The sequence below is a fragment of the Pinus tabuliformis genome, chromosome 8 (assembly GCF_031772625.1).
Source record: "Pinus tabuliformis cultivar Carrire ecotype Pingquan chromosome 8, CPIR1, whole genome shotgun sequence".
Classification (NCBI taxonomy): domain Eukaryota; kingdom Viridiplantae; phylum Streptophyta; class Pinopsida; order Pinales; family Pinaceae; genus Pinus; species Pinus tabuliformis.
In genome coordinates this window covers 1,977,836,066-1,977,844,980 of record NC_142294.1, presented here as the reverse complement: position 1 = coordinate 1,977,844,980, position 8,915 = coordinate 1,977,836,066, and the positions used below count along the sequence as shown (strand labels likewise).

The 8,915-nt window shown below is 40.5% G+C and overlaps 1 pseudogene; it reads left to right on the top strand.

Annotated features, from left to right (window-relative positions):
* Positions 1-4,415: 4,415 nt before the first annotated feature.
* Positions 4,416-5,198, top strand: LOC149244371 (eukaryotic initiation factor 4A-3 pseudogene; annotated as a pseudogene).
* The last annotated feature ends 3,717 nt before the right edge of the window (positions 5,199-8,915 follow it).

Below are 8,915 nucleotides of genomic sequence, written 5' to 3'. Positions count from 1 at the left end.
TCAAGTCAATTGTGAAGCATTTGAGGTCTATTGGATACAACTCTGCAGTTTGTAAGTCAGAGTGGAAGGGAACTGATAAAGTTCCAGGGGGTGAATATGAGTACATAGATGTTATACTGGAAGGTGATGACAGAGCCACTGAACGCCTGATCATTGACATTGACTTTCAGAGTCATTTTGAAATTACAAGACCCATTCTATCATATGATGAACTCAGATATCAAACCTATGGCTGGGCCTACAAATTTGAAGGAGCTGCAAACTTATCGAAATAAAGTCGCAGATTCAAGCATTGTTTATGTAGGCTGTCCGGTGACTGTGGCATAAATGAATACAATTTCAGAATCATAAATCCTCACTCAGCTCTGAAAAGCTTTGGAGCAGTTGAAAGAGTTTTTGCCTTTACACATAAAAGAGGTGGACAGCACATCAAGGACGTGGCCATCTGTTACATTTTGGATAATCAAGGATAAAGGACATGCTTCTTTGGATCCGAATATTTTGAGGCAAACCAAGGACCGACAAACAGGGGCAGTTTCATATGTTTCAGGGAAATGGAAAAGATGTGTCATTGAAGATTAAACATGGGGCATTAAACCTCCATCTCAGCTATCTCAGCTAAATTCCAGATGTCAAAGAACGAAGAGAAGCCATCATGAATATAATATAGAGTTAGAGTCATAGTAGATTTAGAACTCTTAAAAACTACAGTCAGCACTTTGTTGCATTTATTAGTTAGTTAAATGTTGATAGGTGTCATTAGAGGTAGTGATCGAATTCCCCTCATGCTGGAGGAGGAATCTCGATCAATTAGAATAAGAATTCTATATATAGCTGAAACAGCAATGTAATAGGGGTTGGAAATTTGATAAACAAAGCATTGTTTTGGCTTATGTAAAGACAGATTTCAGTAATATAATTTGGGCTTCTTTACTTCTCAGGATTCATGAGGGATTTCTATGTTCAGAATGTATGATTTTATCTTTTCCTTTATGTCTTTTTTACAGTTGCATAGGTGTACAATCACTCAGAATTCACTGATTGTGCTCTGACTTCCTGTGTGCACTTATGAGCTGTGGTTCCATATGTGTGTTGTGTTCTGAACATCTAAATGCTAAGTGCCCTGACTTCTATGTAAAGGCAGTATCATTATTTACTGAGTTGTTGTTGACTCCATAGGCCCAATGGAAACTTGTTTAATGTTTTTCCAGCATTCATATTTGTCACTGTTATTTCACAAGAGTTAGCCATCTTATTCTTAATTAAAATCAATAACCCTTTGAGAGAGCCCTCTCAGGCTAAGGAGGCTAAGCCTTAGTCAAAAGATTGGTTTGAAACAGTTACTCAAAGTCTTCCTGGTCTGCAGCCTTCTAGGGCTTGATTTTGAGATAACATTTTGGTGCATCTGCCGGGAGCCTGAAGATTATTCATTCCCGAAAACATGAAGCTGAACTTCTGAAGGTAGCAGGAGCTCAGAAGGTTTTTGAGGCTGCAAAACTACCTTGGCAACTCCACACATCAAATAAGAAATTGGAAGGTGACTCCACTGCTAGAAGATCAGTAGCTTGATGAAGTTTCAAGATGAATTCCACTGCAAGAATGAATGCCAGGTATGCTCCTATGAATCGGTCTCATATCCCTGGTTTTCCAAATCCTATGCCAGAGGTTGATTGGTTAGAGGATCTTCCGATATTCAAAGATGAAAATAAAGACAATGCTACTCTTCATTTGGTTAGGTTTCATATGCATGTACGCAGTCTTAAGGTTCATTTCCCTGAAGATTGTCTCATGAGGATGTTTATGAGGACTTTAGTAGGAAAAGCATGGTCTTGGTATAAAAGTTTGGAAAATGGTTCGTTATATTCTCTTTCTGATTTCCATGATGTGTTCTATGACATGTATAAAGAGTGTCATCCCTCCTTATTGCTGCTCAAAGATTGTTGTAGACATTCTTTAAGTCTTATTCAATACTTGGAGGATTGTTATGATGATGATAAATTTATGGATGAAGAAATTTTAGAGGCTCTTCATAACAATGCATTTCAGCACCAAGAAGAAAGTATAACATCTCATGAATCGCAGCATGAAGATCAACAGGGGTTTACTTGTGAAAACCATGTTCAATCCTCTGATATTGATGTAGAGATGCAGCAGATTTGTCAGGCTTCAGATCATTATGAGTATGAAATTGATTGCAAACAACAAGAAGAAGTGGGAGATAGCTTTTACGACCCTCAGGCAGAGGAAAAGGTTGGTTTTTTATGTCAAACTTCTCAGCAGCTTACAGCAATAACTGATCATAAGAAAGAGGAAAATTACATTGTTTGTAGGCAGCATTCAGAAAAGCAGTTCGATACCATATCAAAAGAATCTTGTGTGGTTGAGAATCAGCTGTCTAAAGATGTAGAATGTTATGATGATCATCAACATAACCATGTATTATTTGACCCTATAAGTGAATATATGGACAAGCTTTGCACTCCGGTCTTTCATTTTCCTTTGTATTATGAAGATCAAGTATATTATGAGTTGATGTGGTCATCTCACTACCATGGTTATTTTGAGGTTGAATGCAGTCAAGAGCCTCCAATATCAGAGAAGACAATTGATTGGCTTTATTGGAAATATCATGTTGCTTGAGCTACAAGTGGAGCTTGCAGCTGATAGGGTAGGTAGGTAGGAAAGTGCAAATAAGCTCAAGGTGACTGAGCATTTTTTTTTAGTAGTGGTAGATTTCTTTTTCCCACAGTGATCATCAAGTTTAAGCCCGAGGTGAAGGCCCAAGAAGCTGGAAAGGGATGCTTGTCAAGAAAATTTCTGTTTGTCATAAATGGATAAGGCACTGGAACTGCAGGTTCTTAGTGTACCACAAGGGCACACTATCCCAAGTGGAGCCACTATTATCACTGACAAAATTTCAATGCCAAATGTCTTACATTTGTTTGATGGTCAAGCACATAAACCCTTTTTAGCAGTTTCGCAGCGCAACATGTTTTAGGCTGCGCTACAAAATTGGGGATTTGTTCGAATCCATAGCAACTGTCATGCAAAATAGCTCTGGGGAATGCATTTTACAGGAGGCATGCTCTCAAGCTCCTGCGTGTATGCTTGTCATCAGTTCTGAATCTGAAGAGAAATATTACAGGTGAAGGAGTTACTCCAGGACTTTTGAGCACGATGCTGATGTCATCCATTGATCCATCAAGACGCAGAACTGAAACATCAACTATGAAGGTTGACCTTGGGGTAAAAACAAAGACACAGCTTATGCAAGAGAGATCTGAATTTAAGGTTCTGTTGATGACTGTAATTGCTGCCAGTGCAGAAACAGAACTTCAAGATCCGAAAGATGATTTTGTCCCAAATTTATGCCGTCATTTTTGCTATGATTTTTCATGTTAATTCAACTATCTCTCCACCAGTAACAATTAGTCAAGTTGGGGGCTCGATGGGCACTGGGGCCTTAAGTTCTAAGTCACGAAATTCATCCCATGCAAATTTGAAGGAGTTAGATCCTTTGATATTCTTGGATGCATTAGTTGATGTTCTTGCAGCTGAAAACAGAGCACATGCTAAGGCTGTTTTGAATGAACTAAACATTTTTATAGAAACACTTCTTTTTCTTGCTCATTACAAACATACTGGTGTATTGACTACAAGGGGTGTGGGCACGCCAGGTACTCCTATGATGGTTTCTAGTCCTTCAATGAATCCTGTTTACTCACCACCTCCAGGTGTTCGTATACCAGTCTTCGAGCAGCTTCTACCTCGACTTTTGCACTGTTGTTATGGAAGCACATGGCAAGCACGGATAGGTAGGGTTATTGGTCTTGGAGCTTTGGTTGGGAAGGCAACTGTCGAGACTTTATGCCTTTTTCAAGTCCGGGCAGTACGCGGTCTAGTATATGTGTTGAAGCGACTTCCTCAGCATGCCAATAAGGAGCGTAGTATTATTTCGAGCAGTTGTAAAGGAAGAGTGAGAAACTCCCAATCTGTCAAAGGTTACCTATGAATGGGCAAGCTTAGATGCCTTTCCGCTAGCTGGCAGAAGCATTACAGCATGGTTGTCTGAGCTTGACATTATAGCAAAACAATTGGAAGCAGAGTTAGTATCAAAAGAAATTGGGTGCCATTTGTTGCAAGTTTTGGAGGCGGTGAATTTTGTTCTTTTTGATTTATGAGGCTTTACTAGGTCATCTCTTCGTAACAATCCAAAGCAGTCATACTTGCATCAAGTGCTAAAATCTGCATCTGGAAGTGGAATATTGCTAAGCACAATATATATTGAAGTTTGCCGAAGACTTGGAGTTACTATTGTAAGAGCTCGTGTTGGGGAAGAATTTTTGATATGGCCCAAAACTGAATACACTGAGAAGCCTTCTGTAATCCAGCAGAGAGGAATTGTTCCTTTCTGCCAAGGTCTCGATGTTATTCAGCAAGCATAATCTGGAACAGGAAAGACCGCAACCTTCTGTTCAGGAATTCTACAACAGTTGGGCTACAACCTCCCACAGTGCCAGGCACTAGTTTTGGCCCCAACCCGAGAATTAGCCCAGCAGATAGACAAAACTATGAGGGCACTTGGTGATTATTTACAAGTAAGAGTACATGCATGTGTTGGGGGAACAAGCATTTGAGAGGATCTTCGTATTCGAGAGGATGTTGTTGTAGGGACACCAGGTAGGGTCTATGATATGCTGCGGCGTCATGCCTTGCGTTCTGATTCAATTAAAATGTTTGTGCTTGATGAGGCAGATGAAATGCTCTCACGTGGGTTTAAGGACCAGATATATGATATCTTTCAATTGCTACCGCCAAATCTTGAAGTTGGTGTTTTCTCGGCCACCATGCCTCCCGAGGCACTGGAGATTACAAGAAAGTTCATGAATAATCCGGTTATAATTCTTGTGAAAAGAGATGAGCTTACTCTAGAGGGTATCAAACAGTTTTATGTCAATGTCGAACGAGAAGATTGGAAACTTGATACACTGTGTGACCTGTATAAAACTTTGGCAATCACACAGAGTGTGATTTTCATCAATACTAGGCGGAAGGTAGATTAGCTCACAGATTAAATGCGAGCTCGAGATCATACAGTGTCTGCAACCCATGGTGACATGGATCAGAACACAAGAGACATCACATTTTTCTATAGTTTTAGACTGTGGGAGCACTGGTACCCGAGTTTATGTGTATGAGTGGGTGCGGAATGATGGCAAGCATCAAGGGAGTCTTCCAATGGTGCTGCGGCCATTTCTTGAAGGTACTGATGGCAAGTCAAGGCAACAGAATGGACGAAGCTCAACAAATCTTCTATGAGATACCAAAATGGGGTTTGAGCCCTGATGTTATTACATACAGCACATTGATGGATGGACTCTGTAAAGCGGGTTTTTCCAATGAGACAATTAACTTATTTAAACAGATGATAGATAGTGGTCATGTCCCTAATATGATTACATATAACACCTTCATGGATAAATTGTGCAAGGATCAAACACAGGAAGAGGTCGAGAGACTATTGCATGAATCTTTATAAAGGTTTTCCATCAAAGCTGTGGCATATTCAACAGTAAGCAACTTCTGTTAAGCTACTGCTGAAAGGCACTTGGCAAGATTCAGTACTGGTGAGCGAATTGCAATTGATAAAATGTGGGAGTGACTTTGGCAATAATGTGTTAGGGAAGCTATCTAAGACAGGTTTTGTGGCTGAGCTTGATGAAGCGACCTTCGTGCAATTTTGATAAGAGTGCAATTGGTATTTAACCTGAAACTCATTTGGTTTAGTGGCCTGCACAATCCTTATTAAATGCACCAGTATTTATGATATAAAATGGGTTAGGCTTAGAAATTAGTATGGTGCAACTTTCAACTGATGAAGTGCCCTAAGTATTTTCAATAAATTGTTCACATCAATAATCTGGAATTGGTTTGCTCAAGTCAATTGTGAAGCATTTGAGGTCTATTGGATACAACTCTGCAGTTTGTAAGTCAGAGTGGAAGGGAACTGATAAAGTTCCACGGGGTGAATATGAGTACATAGATGTTATACTGGAAGGTGATGACAAAGCCACTGAACGCCTGATCATTGACATTGACTTTCAGAGTCATTTTGAAATTACAAGACCCATTCTATCATATGATGAACTCAGATATCAAACCTATGGCTGGGCCTACAAATTTGGAGTTGCAAACTTATCGAAATAAAGTCGCAGATTCAAGCATTGTTTATGTAGGCTGTCCAGTGACTGTGGCATAAATGAATACAATTTCAGAATCATAAATCCTCACTCAGCTCTGAAAAGCTTTGGAACAGTTGAAAGAGTTTTTGCCTTTACACATAAAAAAGGTGGACAGCACATCAAGGACGTGGCCATCTGTTACATTTTGGATAATCAAGGATAAAGGCATGCTTCTTTGGATCCGAATATTTTGAGGCAAACCAAGGACCGACAAACAAGGGCAGTTTCATATGTTTCAGGGAAATGGAAAAGATGTGTCATTGAAGATTAAACATGGGGCATTAAACCTCCATCTCAGCTATCTCAGCTAAATTCCAGATGTCAAAGAACGAAGAGAAGCCATCATGAATATAATATAGAGTTAGAGTCATAGTAGATTTAGAACTCTTAAAAACTACAGTCAGCACTTTGTTGCATTTATTAGTTAGTTAAATGTTGATAGGTGTCATTAGAGGTAGTGATCGAATTCCCCTCATGTTGGAGGAGGAAACTCGATCAATTAGAATAAGAATTCTATATATAGCTGAAAGAGCAATGTAATTGGGGTTGGAAATTTGATAAAAAAAGCATTGTTTTGGCTTATGTAAAGACAGATTTCAGTAATATAATTTGGGCTTCTTTACTTCTCAGGATTCATGAGGGATTCCTATGTTCAGAATGTATGATTTTATCTTTTCCTTTATGTCTTTTTATAGTTGCATAGGTGTACAATCACTCAGAATTCACTGATTGTGCTCTGACTTCCTGTGTGCACTTATGAGCTGTGGTTCCATATGTGTGTTGTGTTCTGAACATCTAAATGCTAAGTGCCCTGACTTCTATGTAAAGGCAATATCATTATTTACTGAGTTGTTGTTGACTCCATAGACCCAATGGAAACTTGTTTAATGTTTTTCCAACATTCATATTTGTCACTGTTATTTCACAAGAGTTAGCCATCTTATTCTTAATTAAAATCAATAACCCTTTGAGAGAGCCCTCTGAGGCTAAGGAGGCTAAGCCTTAGTCAAAAGATTGGTTTGAAACAGTTACTCGAAGTCTTCCTGGTCTGCAGCCTTCCAGGGCTTGATTTTGAGATAACAGGTCGTATGTTCACCAGATACATAGTGAACCCACCAGCTGCCGATAAATAGTAGCAACTACTACCTCACCTGAAGTAGCATACTCCTTCCTCCAGTTCCCAGCTAGAGGAGTCTGCATGGGTTTGGACTTCTCCATATGGAATCACCTGAGGATCTCATTGGCATACATGCCTTGAGATACAAAAACTTCTCCATAATTCTACCACACCTCCATGCCTAGAAAGTAGTGCATAAGACCCATGTCTTTCCTTTCAAACTCTCTTGCAAGGTCCTCCTTGCAAGAATATATCAGTTGATCATCACTTGTCAAAATCAGATCATCAACATAAAGAAAAATGATCAGTGGCTTACCTTCTACCATGATGTGGTAAAGGTTTGCATCTGCTTCACCCTTGGTGAAGCCCAACCCGATGAAATAGTTGTTGATCCTGGTGTACCAAGAATGGGGTGCTTGCTTCATCCCATACAGAGCCCTCTTAAGTCTGCACACATGCGACTCGCTATCGAAGGTTTCGAAACCTTCTGGCTACTCAATGTACACGTCCTCCTCAATCTTCCCATTGATGAATGTTGTCTTCACATCCATCTAGTGGATCTTCCACCCCATCTGAGTTGATAGTGCCAACATTGATCTAATCGATGAGTACCTTGCTACGTGAGAAAAAGTCTCATCGTAGTCGATCCCCTCAACCTATGAGAAACCTCCTGCAACAAACCTTGCCTTGTTTTTCTCAACACTGCCATCAGCTGCCTGCTTTACCTTGTAAAGCCATCTAGAGCTCACCACTGACTTGTCCTAAGGTCTTGGGACAACATCCCAAACACAGTTCCACATGATGGAGTCATACTCCTCCACCATTGCATCAACCCAGACTGGTTGCTGCGCTGCCTCCTCGAATGAAGAAGGCTCGGAATCTACACACTCCCCAGCCAGGGCCATGTAACTAGTGTACTGCTCGGGTGACCTCCTCTATCTGTGCTGAGAAGATGGTTGTACCACACTCTCCTACGCATCTAGCATCAACATGTCAGCTTTCGTTGAGCGTTTCCGCCCATCTTTGGAAGTATCATCATGAGTGGATGTCTCCACTCCCGAATCCTCTGCATGCAGTTGCTTCACATTAATCTAAGGTTTCTCCTTAGGAACTAAAAGTTCCTCCTCTGCATGCAACTTGAGCTCCCTCTCAAGTGACACTTTCATGGCTTTCTACCCGTCGAACTTCATATACCTGCATACCACAGTCCTCTGAGTGGAAGGCAGGTACACTCGATAGTTGTAGGGTGTATCCATGTACCCCACAAGTATTCCCAACTCAGTTGTTGGGTCTAGATTCTTCCTGACATCTTTGGTCACATGATAGTAAACTGATGATCCAAAGATTCACAAGTGACTTACATGAGGTCGCTTCCCAGAATAGGCCTCCATAGGTGTCTTCATCCCCAGTATATGGTGTGGGCTTCTGTTTTGCAACTATACTGTTGTATTGTGTGCCTCAACCCACAAATGTAGTGGTAGGATTCGGTCATGCAACATCGCTCGAGCTGCTCCCACAATAGATATGTTATTCCTTTCGGCCACCCCATTCTGCTA